At 45.7% G+C, this 13637-nt stretch overlaps 1 protein-coding gene across 1 annotated transcript in view; it reads right to left on the bottom strand.

The window, feature by feature from the left end:
* The window catches only part of CSNK2A1 (casein kinase 2 alpha 1), a 43090-nt gene extending 29663 nt beyond the window's left edge, over positions 1-13427 (bottom strand). Inside the window, exons 1-2 of the mRNA XM_020806707.3 lie at positions 13287-13427; positions 8379-8457 (exon numbers count right to left, since the gene is read on the bottom strand). The gene's annotated coding sequence lies outside the window, so the exon portion shown is untranslated. The remainder of the gene's footprint in view (positions 1-8378; positions 8458-13286) is intronic.
* Positions 13428-13637: the final 210 nt, after the last annotated feature.

Raw genomic sequence — 13637 nt, 5'->3', positions numbered from 1 at the left:
ATAACTACTGAAATGTCCAATTTGAATTTTTTATGATTTAACGTACAACTACCCATAGTTGGAACAGAAGCAGCGAGAAGCCTAGCTAAGTATTAAAGCCCTTAAACTGTGATTTATTTTTTTTTATAAAAAAAATTAGAATGTACACTTCGAACCATTATAGCTCCAACAGCTTCTTTCTGAATATGCACTATAATAAGAAGATGCAAAAATGATGCTGTTTCACCTCCCCAGATAGTGCGAACACAGCTTAGGCAGGAAGAAAAAAATGTCTTGACTCATCTCGATGGGACATTTCTCACTCATCCTATTTCTCACAATTTATAATCCACTGTGGCAAATAATTTAGGCATCCTTGCTGAGAGCCCAGCATGACACTGTTATAATTAAACAGAACAGCAAAGAACACCACTTAAATAGAACAAAGTAGAAGAGACACAAACAGGGGGCAGTTTCTAAACCTAAGCAAGCATGTGCCTCAAGTTATCTCATCTCTCCTCTTCTGAGACTCCATTTCTGGGGTTCTCCGTATTTGAAGGGACTACGTGGCTCCAGAAGAGAGCTCAGAAATATGATAGCAATGCTTTCATTTGGGATTGCCTGGACTTGAAGTGAGATGAACGGCTTCGCTGTGGATTTCCAATGGCTTTTCTACTAATCTCATTTATCTCTGTGTCTGCCTATCTAGCAAGCCCAGTAACGGCCTGCCTTAATCCACCCCAAACACTAGATCTTAAGACACCAAAACTAAGTGAACCCATGCAAAATTAATCCATACTGCCTACTGATTAACCTGCATTTATTGACAGAATGTGGTGTTCCAAGGTACTAAACTTTGGATCTGACAGCAAAGGTGATAAAAGAGCCTAGACCAAATGTGCAGTTATCTACAGAGCTGAGTGCTAATTCCTTCCAGTCAACTAAGCTAACTTCTGTATCGAACCTTTCAACTCCTGCTGTGACTTTTGTAGATGTTTTATCCAGTGAATTCCAAAATTTTAATTTCCTTCTTTCAATCTGACAAGCTGCTCTGAAAATGTTTATATCGAAAATTTAAAAAATAAAGAAAAAGAGACACCTTGGCTCATCAAAAGGGTAAGCAAGTACAATGAACTAAGCTATGCCAGTGGTTTTTAAGCATGGATCCCTATATGTTGTTTGACTACAAGTCACTGAATCACTGACCTTATTGGCTGGGACTCCTAGAAGTCACATGCAATATTTAGGCACCCAATTACCGCATTTTTCCGTGGATAAGATGCCCCCCCCCTACTTTTCTAACCCAGAATTAAGAAATCTAAGTGGGGTTTAGCAAGTGGAAGGGAAAGCAGGGATCAAAGCCCTGCAGGATCACTTTGATCCCTGCTTTTCCCTCCATGTCTTTTTGTTCTCTCCTCAGCTTACTTCCGTGTATAAGACAACCCTCAATTTTTAGTCTAAAGATTTTAGACAAAAGTATAGTCTTATACACAGAAAAATACGGTAACAGTTACAAGGTTAGCCCCATCTCTATGCAATGCCTCAAACAGAGTAATGCTTCCTGGCATTTTTAAAAAAAATAAAACCATACCCATGTAAAGATTAAAAGGAACTGCACACACTGCTCAGTACAGCAAAAAAAAAGTCTTAATTGGGTTGGTGTTCTAGTGGGCAGATCTTTTTTGAAAAGTGGGTGAAGTTAAAAGAAAGATAAGATAGTTCTTGTTACATAACAGCACTGATGTTACCTGTCTGTCATGGGTTTGGAGGGAAAGTTCCATCCTATGGGGAGTGGAAGGCGGGACATCAGGAGGAGGGGCTGTACTGTATAAATATGTGATGCCTGTGTGGTGAAGAGGAGATGCTGAGACAGACTGTGAGACACTGGGTTGGGACGAAGCAGCAGCTGGGGAAGAAGAAGCTGTTGTGGGAGTCTGGGTGTCTGACAGGGTACTACTGTGTGTCAGAGTACCAACCTGATAAGTTCAGGTGTCTGTGGGTTAGCCAGAACTGATGGGTTCAGGGTCTGTGCTTTAAGTTAAAGGTTCTAGGTGAACCAAACTGTATGCTTGTGTGTGTGAGAATAAGCCACGTTACTTTATTTTATTCACCTGATTGTTTTATTTACCCTGTTTGTATTTAAAATAAACCTTATTCTTTTGTTGTTTAAAAATCCATCCCTGGTCTGTGTGACTTATTATAGGGAATGGTTGGTGGCAGCTTAGTAACTGTGTGATAGATCCCAGTAGGTCTGGGTTTGTCACATTGATTGGTGTCCAGCGTGTGGGATACGACTGGTCCAGTTGTCCAGCGGTCCAGCAAAGCCTTGGCAAGTGTGCCCAGAGCAAGGGGGGTCTAGTCAGGGACAGTCTGAGGCGCGTAGGTAATCTTCTAGGTGTACCTCACGGGGAGGTGCACTAGTAGAAGAACGTGCCAACTGGGGAGACTTAGATTAAGGTGCTCTGAGGCAGCCTGATTTTGGCGGGAAAACGCTGAGGCAAAACTGCGTAGCAACAGTGAGCTAGCTTGCCAGCTGAGAGGCCCAGCAGAGGGGGGTAGGCTCTGACTCGATACTGTTGCAAATTTAGTGCTGAAGAACAGCAGCAATCTCTAGGAGAGCTGGTTCTGAGGCAAGAAGGAAAAAAGTGGTCGTTTTATTTTGAGGCTTGACTTTTTAAAGCAGCCTGTTCTGAGGGGGGATTATGCCCTTGACTCGAAGTCAAGATAGCAGACATGAGTGAAGTGAAAGACCCCCAGATTGACCAAGGTTCTGAGGATGAATTTGGCTCAGTGCAAGGTGACAGCACAGGAGAGCAAGACCCAGAACTCAGAAAAATACTCATAGCCCAACAGCATGAACTGAGGGTGAGGGAAATGGAGGAAAGGGAAAGAGAGAAACAGCGGCAATTTGAATTAGAGAGAGAGAGAGAAAGAATGGAAATGGAGAGGGAGAGAGAGAGAATTGCTCTGGAAAAAGAAAGAATGGCGTTTGAATTAAGAAAACTGGAAATGATGAACCAGAACAATAATAATAATAGGGATTCTGAGGGAGGCCAACTGTCTAAGGCTGACCTGAAGAAATTCCCTGTGTACCACAAGGGAGATTGTCCTGAGGTGTTCTTTTCCTTAGTGGAAAGAGCGTTTGTGGACTTCTCAGTGAGGGAAACTGAGAAGATGACCATCATGCGTTCTTTAATTAGTGGTAGCCTGGCTGAGGTTTATGCCGAGATGCCTGAGGAACGGATGAAAGATTTTGCAGAGTTTAAAAAACTGGTGTTCGCAAGACATGGGATAAATGCAGAGCAGCTGAGACAAAGGTTCAGGTCCCTCACCAAGAAGCCAGAACAGACTTTTACCCAAGTGGGGGCCCAATTGGTGAGGCTGCTTGAGAAATGGCTGTCGCAGGAGGGGACAGAGACCTATGAACAGCTTAAAGACTTGATAGCCCTGGAACAGTTCTATTCAGTTCTGCATGGGGAATTGAAATTCCAGGTGAGGGAAAGGAAACCGAAATCTGTGGCAGCAGCCGCAGAAATCGCGGATTTTATCTCCCAAATAAGAAAGCCCTTGGGTGAGGGGAAATCTGTAGGTAAACCCAAAGAAACCTACAGCAAGTACTCTCAGGGACCAGGGAAAAGCCAGCAAGGGGGAGGGGCCCATGGTGAAGGGAAGCCCTCAGGCATGAAACCAAGCCCTCAGAATTTGGAGGGAAAACCGAAACAAGAGGAGAGAGAATCCAAATACACCAGAAAATGCTATTTCTGTCAGGGAAAGGGTCATCTGATCTCAGAGTGTGAGAAATTGAAGCAGCTAAAAGGGATGGTGCCTCAGAATTCTAGTGGGACCAAGCCAAAAGCTGTGTTCTGTGTCCAGAAAGAGCAAGGCTCAGTGTCACAGAGGGAGCCTGTTGCCATGGCTACCCAGTCTGGAACAGCTACCTATGCTGATCAGGCTGAGGAAAATGGTCCTCTTGTGGAGGTAAAGCGCTGCTTGCTGATAAAAACAGATTCTCAGTTGTTTGAGACAGCAGGGGTGGACGTAGGAATACTTGACCGGCAGTATAGGGGGCTGCGGGACACTTGTTCCCAGGTAACCCTGTGCCATCCAGATATTATTCCTAGGGAGTTTATAATCCCAAATGAGAGCATGAAGGTGGCAGGGATTGAGGGGCAGATAATCTCTCTGCCAGTAGCAGAGGTACCTGTCAACTTTCAAGGCTGGAGGGGAGATTGGCGGATAGCGATTTCATCGACTCTGCCAGCAGCTGTGCTCGTGGGAAATGACCTGGCTGAACATGTGAAACGGGTGCTAGTGATTACACGCTCACAAGCCACCACAGGGACAGTTCAGGGGGGTAATGATGAGCCAGAGGCGGAAGCAGAGGGGAGTTCAGAAGCTGTGGTGGAAACCTTAACCACAGACAGCAGATTTGGACAGGAGCAAAAGGCAGACGCCACTCTCCAAAAGTGTGTTGAACAGGTGACTGGCGCCCAGCTAACACCTGAAACCCCAGTGAGATTTCTGGAGCAAAAGGGGGTTTTATATAGAGAAACCCTGAGGGATATCTCAAAAGGGGGAGATGGGATCACAAGTCAGCTGGTGGTACCTGAAAAGTATCGCCCCATGATCTTACAAAGGGGTCACTCTGACATGTTTGCTGCACACTTAGGGGTGAAAGGGCCCCTTGATTTGATCAAACAAATTTGGGAGCAGTTCACCCAGGATGACCCACAAGACGTTGTGACATACCTAGACACCTTGATGAATGACCTAAAAAGAAATCTAGAGCTGGCAGCAGAAAACCTGCAAGCTCAGAAGGTCAGACAGAAAACAGGGTATGACCACAAAGCTAGAGAGAGGCACTTTGACCCAGGGGAGGAAGTGCTTTGGCTTAGGCCCTGCAGAGAGAATAAACTGCAGCTCAAATGGGCAGGACCATATAGGGTCATTTCCAAGATGTCAGACCTGAACTACCTAATAGAGCAGGAGGAGAACCAAGCAAGGAGGGTGGTTCATGTGAATGCCCTAAAACCCTACTACAGAGGGGAACAGAGGGTTTTATTCGCGATAAAAGCAGCTGAGAGTGAGGAAGCGGAATTACCCTTCTGGGAGGGTAGAGGGGAAGTAAAATACAACCCAGAGGAGGTAAAGATCAGTCCTGCACTCACCCAAGACCAGCAGCAAGAACTAAGAATGCTGCTTAGTAAATATCAACAGGTGTTTTCCAACAAGCCGGGGATAGTGAAGGGAGTGATGCATCGGATCCACACCGGGGATGCACCCCCGCAGGCAGTATCCCCATACCGAGTAACGGGACCCTATAGGGACAAGGTGCGGAAGGAGCTGGACGAGATGCTTAGGGAGAACATAATCGTCCCCTCTTCTAGTCCTTGGTCCTCTCCGATAGTCCTTGTGGACAAGCCTGATGGGAGCATTAGGTTTTGTGTCGATTACAGGAAATTAAACCGTGTAACCACTCCTGATGCCTACCCAATGCCCAGGCTAGACAACCTGATTGAAACCATAGGGGGTTGTCGGTTCATCTCATCATTGGACCTGGTAAAGGGATATTGGCAATTAAGAATTGATCCCAGGGATCAAGAAAAGACTGCCTTTTGCAGCCCTTTTGGTCTCTATGAGTTTCGAGTCCTGAGCTTTGGTCTCAGAAATGCACCAGCCACATTCCAAAGGCTGATGGACCAGACCTTGGCAGGGCTCAGTGACTTTACAGTGGCCTACATTGACGACATAGGGATCTTCAGTAATACCTGGGAAGATCACCTGATACACCTGGAGTTAGTGCTGCAGAGGTTAAGTGCAGCAGGGCTAACAGTAAAGGCCAGCAAGTGTCAGCTGGGTAGCCCAGAAATAAAATACTTAGGTCACATGGTAGGGGGAGGAATGATAAAACCCCTGGAGGCCAAAATAGAAGCTGTTCGAGATTGGCCTAGACCCACCACCAAGAAAAAAGTCAAATCATTTCTTGGGTTGGTGGGCTACTACAGAAAGTTCATCCCGAGGTTTAGCGAGATTGCGGCTCCGCTGACCGATCTGACGAGGAAGAAGGCTGATGACCGCATCCCGTGGACCAGCGACTGTGAGGCGGCGTTCCAGAGGTTGAAGGAGGCGTTAATCAACTATCCTGTCCTGCGTGCTCCAGACTTCGACCGGGAGTTCATCATCTACACCGATGCGTCTAACAGCGGGGTAGGAGCAGTTCTGTGCCAGGAGGATGAGAATGGTGACCAGCATCCAGTGTCCTACCTGAGTAGGAAACTTCAAAAAGGTGAGAGACATTTGGCAACCGTGGAGAAGGAGTGTTTGGCCATAGTCTACGCGATCCAGAAGGCCAAGGCTTACATCTGGGGAAGACATTTTGTTCTGTGTACTGACCATTCACCATTGCAATGGTTAAAGACAATGAAAACCCACAATAGCAAACTTATGAGGTGGGCTTTGAACTTACAGGACTATGACTTTGAAGTGAAGGTGGTCAGAGGGTCAGTGAACTGTGTTGCTGACGCCTTATCAAGAAGACCTGAAGACTGAAGACGGCGAAAGAACATGGACTATATGTATATAATGAAAACAAAAAGTTAAAATGTACCTGGTTTTAAATTGGTTTGTATTAATAAAGGTAAATTGATGTAATGTATATGGTAAATGTTTAAATGCCTATTTGAAATGTTTAACTTAGAATGTAAGTAAGTATAATATGGTAGGTATAATTGGTGTTGTGTGTTTTATACAGGTTGTTTTTTGGGAAAAAGCACCTTAGCTTTCCCCCTACAAAACAACTTATAAAGAGGGGAGGTGTTACATAACAGCACTGATGTTACCTGTCTGTCATGGGTTTGGAGGGAAAGTTCCATCCTATGGGGAGTGGAAGGCGGGACATCAGGAGGAGGGGCTGTACTGTATAAATATGTGATGCCTGTGTGGTGAAGGGAGATGCTGAGACAGACTGTGAGACACTGGGTTGGGACGAAGCAGCAGCTGGGGAAGAAGAAGCTGTTGTGGGAGTCTGGGTGTCTGACAGGGTACTACTGTGTGTCAGAGTACCAACCTGATAAGTTCAGGTGTCTGTGGGTTAGCCAGAACTGATGGGTTCAGGGTCTGTGCTTTAAGTTAAAGGTTCTAGGTGAACCAAACTGTATGCTTGTGTGTGTGAGAATAAGCCACGTTACTTTATTTTATTCACCTGATTGTTTTATTTACCCTGTTTGTATTTAAAATAAACCTTATTCTTTTGTTGTTTAAAAATCCATCCCTGGTCTGTGTGACTTATTATAGGGAATGGTTGGTGGCAGCTTAGTAACTGTGTGATAGATCCCAGTAGGTCTGGGTTTGTCACAGTTCTTATCTCTAAATCCTGGTGGTCCATCATCTCAGATCCTGGTGGCCCACATTCTGGATTCTCTGCCACAAACGTGTTATTCAATCTCTTCGTTAACACTTGTTCAGAACACAGTTTCCCATGCTTATTAGTGGACAATCTCTGTTGCATGCCAGGCACAGCACACAACACACTCCATGAGCAGCCCAGACTGTTCGGAAGGGCTTTAAAAGCTGGAATTGTTTTGTGAAACTCCATTCTGGCGGCAACAAATGATTCTAATCAAGAATTTTAAAGCTAACTTCCATCAGCAGCAAGGAAGAAAGTACTCCTCAGGGCATAAACCTCTCATGCACAAATAACTTAAGACGCTGAACTCCTAATATTCCCAGGGCAATCAGCTTTCCCTTGCTTGGCTGCACCGGCCAAAGGTGCCCTCTTACTTTGAAATGCATTCAGCGAGACCACAGTTTCCTAGTTTGAAGGAAGGAACAGAACTAGTGCTTTATAAACGTCACCAGTACCCATCACAAGGACCCCAACTGGATTGCAAGAATGAAAAATCTTTCATTCTCACAGTTTCTTAGTAGGAAATGGGCAGATCACAAGTGCATTTTCACATACCTTCCTATGTTGTTTTTCGCACTTAACCATGGCATTGGCAGCCTTGACACCACATCTTTTAATGAAACAAAGAAGGCCAAGGTTCCAGTCCAAACAGAAACCTTGACTGGCAAGATGTGGATATGTAAAACTGCAGACATGGGAAGCGAAAAAAATTCCATCCTCCTAGGCAAGAGAGTGTATTTAAAGGGGTGGGGGGGGGGAACACAAACACACACACACACACACACACACACACACACATACAGAGAGAGAGAGACAAAAACCATAAAATTTGCAGGGCGTTGAAATTTATAGAATACTTATTTTTATTTTCAAGTTGTTGTTTTCGGGTTATATACTGCCCCATTGTGCTTAAAGCACTCTGAGTTGTCTACAACATAGTTATGCAAACAACACATTTCCCCATCTCAGCAAGCTGGGTATTCACTTTACCAACCTCAGAAGGATGGAGGCAGAGTCAACCTTGAGCCAGCGACCTGAATCCGTCAGGATCAAATTCAGGTCCTGAGTGCAAGCTAGAAAGCAGAAAAAAAAGTGTTGGCTGGAAAAATCTTGAGAGACAGTTTTGGATGGCACACAACCCCACTATTTAGAGTTGCTGCACCCAAACTTAGAATAAGCCAGGGTTACCCAGTTCCCAGTAAGAAACAAAAAGTTATTTGATAGCAAAACTAAACTTACTTTACTGCTTCACCAATATAACATTTCATTCACAATTTTGTTTGCACAGAAAACTGTACTATTTGGCGTGTTTATGAAGTGTGAAAAAATGGAAGTTTTTGTTTCAAACAAGCAAAACTGCATAGCTATCTGTAAAAAGAGAAAACAATCTGTTGCGTTCTGTGCTATCTAGGAAGAGCAACTCAGCCCCCACCCTTTCGCTGCTCTGACAAAGATAGTGGCACTCACTAGGTACAGAAATGCACCCTGGATCTGAGTACAAACAGCAGTTATTCTCTAGTTCTGCAGACTGTTTTGCAGAAAAAACTGTCATGGCCCTTCAAGTAGGGGCAGCCTTGTTTCTGAGAAGCATTTGACTCATTCCAAGAGAAACATTTAATCAGGGGTTATTTTTTGTTTTCTAAACCCCACAAAGCTTCCCAATTTTCTACTAAAAACCCTGCAAGTTTAACAGGAAGGTTTCTAAGGTGGCCCAGAAACCTAAAAATGCCTTTGCTGAAAGATGTTCAAGGATGAGTCAGTTGGAACACAGAAAAAGAATGGTAGGTTTAGACTATTGGATTCACAGCAGATAAACAAAGATTTGTGACAAGATTTCCCCCCCCCCCCCCTTTTGCTCCCGTGCCCTCTCTACATCCCAGAGAAGGCATTCAGGCTGAAAGACAACTCCCTCTTCTACATTTCTACCTATATCTAGTCAAGGCTCACAATCAGTGTGTAGTTTCTCTCTGTTCTGTTGAATTATAGTGGAAGGAAGGAAGAAGAAACTCCCTCTTGCACAGTGGCTCACAATGGGGTCTTATCAACTATAACAAAATCACCGGATAAAAAATGGATCCATGTGTTTTTTTAATGAATTTTATATGTACAAATATCAATACATACAGTGGGGACCCCCATTATCTGCGGGACTGGCATCTGCAGCTTCGCTTTCTTGCAATTTTACTACTGCCCTACATAGATTTCATATATCCATGGTTTCAGCTATCCACAGCAGATCATGTAACCGATCCTCCGCAGATATGGGGGTCCTATTTGTACAAAACACATCCTAACTATACTTCCCCTTTTAAGACACTAAAATAAAAAGATGCACACATTTATATACTGTGAGCAAAAAGAAAGCAGTTTCCTCCACATCTTTTATTACAATGACATAAAAGAACCAAGCAGCTTACAAACCGACCTCATCAAACATCCCCTGAATTCTCAACTTCAGATTCAGAGCTGCCCTCACCAACAATCAACACTTTTTAAAAAATATATATTTTATTATTTTTTATAACATATATACCTACAAAGACAAAATACAAAGCAGGAAACAAAAGACAAACCAGAAATACCTACAAATCAGTAACACAGACAAACAAACAAAACAAAACTAAACAAAACACACCATGGGGAGGCATTTCCCATACCAGCTTAGCTATTATATAAAACTTGTAACAATCAACACTTTCATGATCAGTCTACAAAGTTGTACTTGAGGAATCCAAACAGAAGATCTCCAATGCCTTAATTCTTTCACATGAATTCATGTGCAACCACACCAAGGATATATACAGTGTAGTCTGAAGCACCACACTTCAAAAAGGATATAGTAGAAAGTTTTTTGATGAGAAATAGTGTGCAAAATAATCAAAAGGTTCCAGCAATTAACTCCCTTGTGCCATCAGATTCTGTTTCATGGTCTCTAGCTTAGAAACATGCTAAAAGAGATAAACAATTATGCCTGCTCGGAAGGAAGTGGACAGGGTAAAGTTTTTCTGGCTCTCTCATAAACAGTGGAGGCCAGGCATAACCAATGACACTGAAAGATGGGAGAGTTGAGACAGAACAAAGAAAAACTGCTTTCAACTACAGTACAAACTATGGAATTTGCTCTATCACATGATATATTGATGATCATTTGGATGGCTCTAGAAGTTGATTAGACAAACCCACACGGCTATAGATTAGTACTTCCTGTCTCAGAGACTGAATGCCTCTCCTAGAGATGGGACCGCCTGGGAAAAACCTGGAAAATTTGGGGGGAAAGTATCCCCGGGGATACAAATAAAAATACTGTGGACACAGGTGGCAGGGAGGTCCAGTCCCGTCCCCTCACTGAACCAGCCTGTCCATTTATGGGTCACTGCGCAGTGCGCATGGCCAGCAGCATCCACATTGTGTCAAATGTGGAAGTAGCCCAGATGGCTTCCCCACCTCCCTGCGCTGCTGACCAATCTAGTGAGGAGGCAGGATTGAGTTTCACCAATCAGCTGCTGAGTAGTCAGCAGCACAGAGAGGTGGGGAAGCGCCAGAGAGGCTAGTTCTGCAATTAGCATGATGGGAATGCTGCTGGCTGCATGGACCACACAGCGACCCATAAGTAGACGGGCCGGTTCGATGGGAGGGACTTGACTTCCTGCCACCTGTGTCCACGGTATTTGTATCCCCAGGGATACGAATACGAATATCCCATCTCTCCTATACTTGTCCATAAAGGCATCTACTTGCCCCCTGTGGAAACAGAATGGTGAACTACAGGCCTTTGGGATGAACCAGCACAGCACTGGAGTGACATGAAAAAGAGAGGTGAAAAAGGTGAGTCACTAAAGGTGACTCTAGTATTCAGTAAACAGCTGAAGCACATAAAGAGAAAGTTCCTACTGCCCAGACTGACAATCTGTCTATGGTGCTGTTGTGGGAACACATCCACATACAGCACCTTGAGTAAACTGCACAAAGGACTGAGTAAAAATCAAAGAATAATTGAGTCTATAAGGCCATTGACTCCAATCCCCTGCTCAAGGCAGGAATTCAAATCAAAGCAGATCTGGCAGACGGTTGTCCTATTTTCTCTTGAAGGCCTCCTGTGTTGGAACACTCACCACCCACCACCTGAGGTCATCGGTTCCATTGTTGTACTTTTCTAACAATTAAGACATTTTTCCTGATATTCCCCTGAAATCTGGCTACCTGTAACTTGAGGCCATTGTTGCATGTCCTGCTCTCTGGGATGATCAAGAACAGCTTCTGTCCCTCCTCTGCATGACAAACTTTCAAATATTTGAAAAGTGCTATTGTATTTCCCCTCAGCCTTCTTCTCTCAAGGCTAAACATGCCCAGTTTTTTCAGTCTTTCCTCACAGGGCTTCATTTCTAGTCCTCTGATCATCCCTGTTGCCCTTCTCTGAACTTGCTCCAGGTTTTTGGCATCCTTCTTCAAGTATGGTATCCAGAACTGGACACAGTACTCACCAGATGAGGCCTAACCAGTGCTGAATTGAGAGAGGAACAGTGCCTCATGAGATTTGCAGACGAGACTTCTGCTAATGCACCCTAAAATCACATTTACCTTTTTTTGCAGCCACATCGCACTGTGGGCTCAGCAAGGTCCTTTTCACTTGTAGTATTACAGTGGGGTCTTGACTTGAGAACTTAATCCATACTGGAAGGCGGTTCTCAAGTCAAAAAGTCTGTAAGTCAAGTCTCCATTGACCTACAGTGCATTGAAAACCGATTAATCCCGTAACAGGCCGTTTTTGTTCCATTTTGGTTTTTTTCTGGTCTGTAAGTCAAATCTCAGTCTGCAAGTCAAACCTAAATTTTGCGGCCAGAGAAGTCTGTAACTCAAAAAGTCTGTAAGACAAGCCGTCTATAAGTCAAGTGTCCACTGTACTGAGCCCAGGATCCCCTACCTTGTAACTGTGGATCTGGTTTTGTAGCTGTGAAATATGTCCTATGGCCCAATGGAAGACATTTACACCAAGTCTCAGTAAACCTCAAGAGTAAGAGGTCTTTCCCTTGACAGTCAAGAAAGAGAAATCGCAACATGTAACCTGAGGGGTCGATGCAGGTAGAGAAGCATTCCTTCTTCCCACCTCAACACCTGACCCGCCTGAGGAAACTCCGTCTGGAAAGGAGATTAGCCCATGCGCCCCCTTCCCAAATGCAATGCAGACCCCAGGACGAGAACAGCTTCTCCACCTTGCCTGCCAACATCAGGAGTCAGAATCGCCATCCCTCGCCTCTCCGCTGCCCATAGAAGAAGATGCTAGATAGACCCAGCTTGGAGAAAAACACAGAGACCCTTCCTAAGGACAGGAAAAGGGATTGAAAGTGGGATGGGGTTTAAGAACCGGCCTTTCTGTACCCGGAGCCATTAATGCCCCACTGCCATTTTAACTGGGGGGGGGGGGGGCAGGCGGGTAGGGGCAACTCACTGCAGCACCTTCCAAGAAGAGAGGCAATGTGTGGGGGGGGGGGGAGAAGAAGGAAAGAGGCTTTCTTCTTGCATGGGGGGGGGGGAGGGGTCCCTGTATCTGGAAAAAAAACCGGACCTAAACCATTCTCAGGCATCCGAAGAGGGGGCACCCCTCCCCCACACAAGGGTCTATTCCAATACGGGGGGAGGGGGCAGATACATTGTGGAGAACCCCCCCTCCACATCTCTCTCTCTCTCCCACCCACCCCCATTCAACTGCTCTGCTCTTTCCTGAGGCGACATTTGGAAGGGGGGGTGGCGAGGAAGCCCCTCCCCCACATCCTCTCTTCTTCTCCCCCCCCCCCACAATTCATTTGGCAAAAGGGAGGAAGCTCCTATTGCTCGCCCCCTTCCCCCCCCGACCCATACCGTCCCCCCCCACACACACACACACAAGACCCATTTCCACAATTACCTGAGGGGAGGGTGGAGAAGGAGGAGGAGGCAGAAACCGCCCCAACCGCGCCCGCCTCCCTTCCTCCGCGCCCGCTCGCCTCCCGCACCGGCCTCACACAGACAATATGGCGGAGGCACAAGGCTCGGCCGCCAGCCGCAGGGCCTAGAGAGCGAGGCTGCCCGGAAACGGAAGCGCCTCCCTCGCCGCGCGACACCTTCTCGGGCCGCTCTATCCCCGCCACACGTCGCCTCTCGACTGCGCTCGCCGGCGCTGGGAGGAGCCTTACGGAGCCTCGGGTCGCGGGCTCCGGCGGCGTGAGCGCATGCGCCGCGTCGTGGCCTTCTGGGAGTTGTAGTTCTTTCCGTGGCG

This window comes from Pogona vitticeps, chromosome 4, assembly GCF_051106095.1.
Source record: "Pogona vitticeps strain Pit_001003342236 chromosome 4, PviZW2.1, whole genome shotgun sequence".
In the NCBI taxonomy this organism is placed as follows: domain Eukaryota; kingdom Metazoa; phylum Chordata; class Lepidosauria; order Squamata; family Agamidae; genus Pogona; species Pogona vitticeps.
This window is presented reverse-complemented; position numbering and strand designations above follow the sequence as displayed.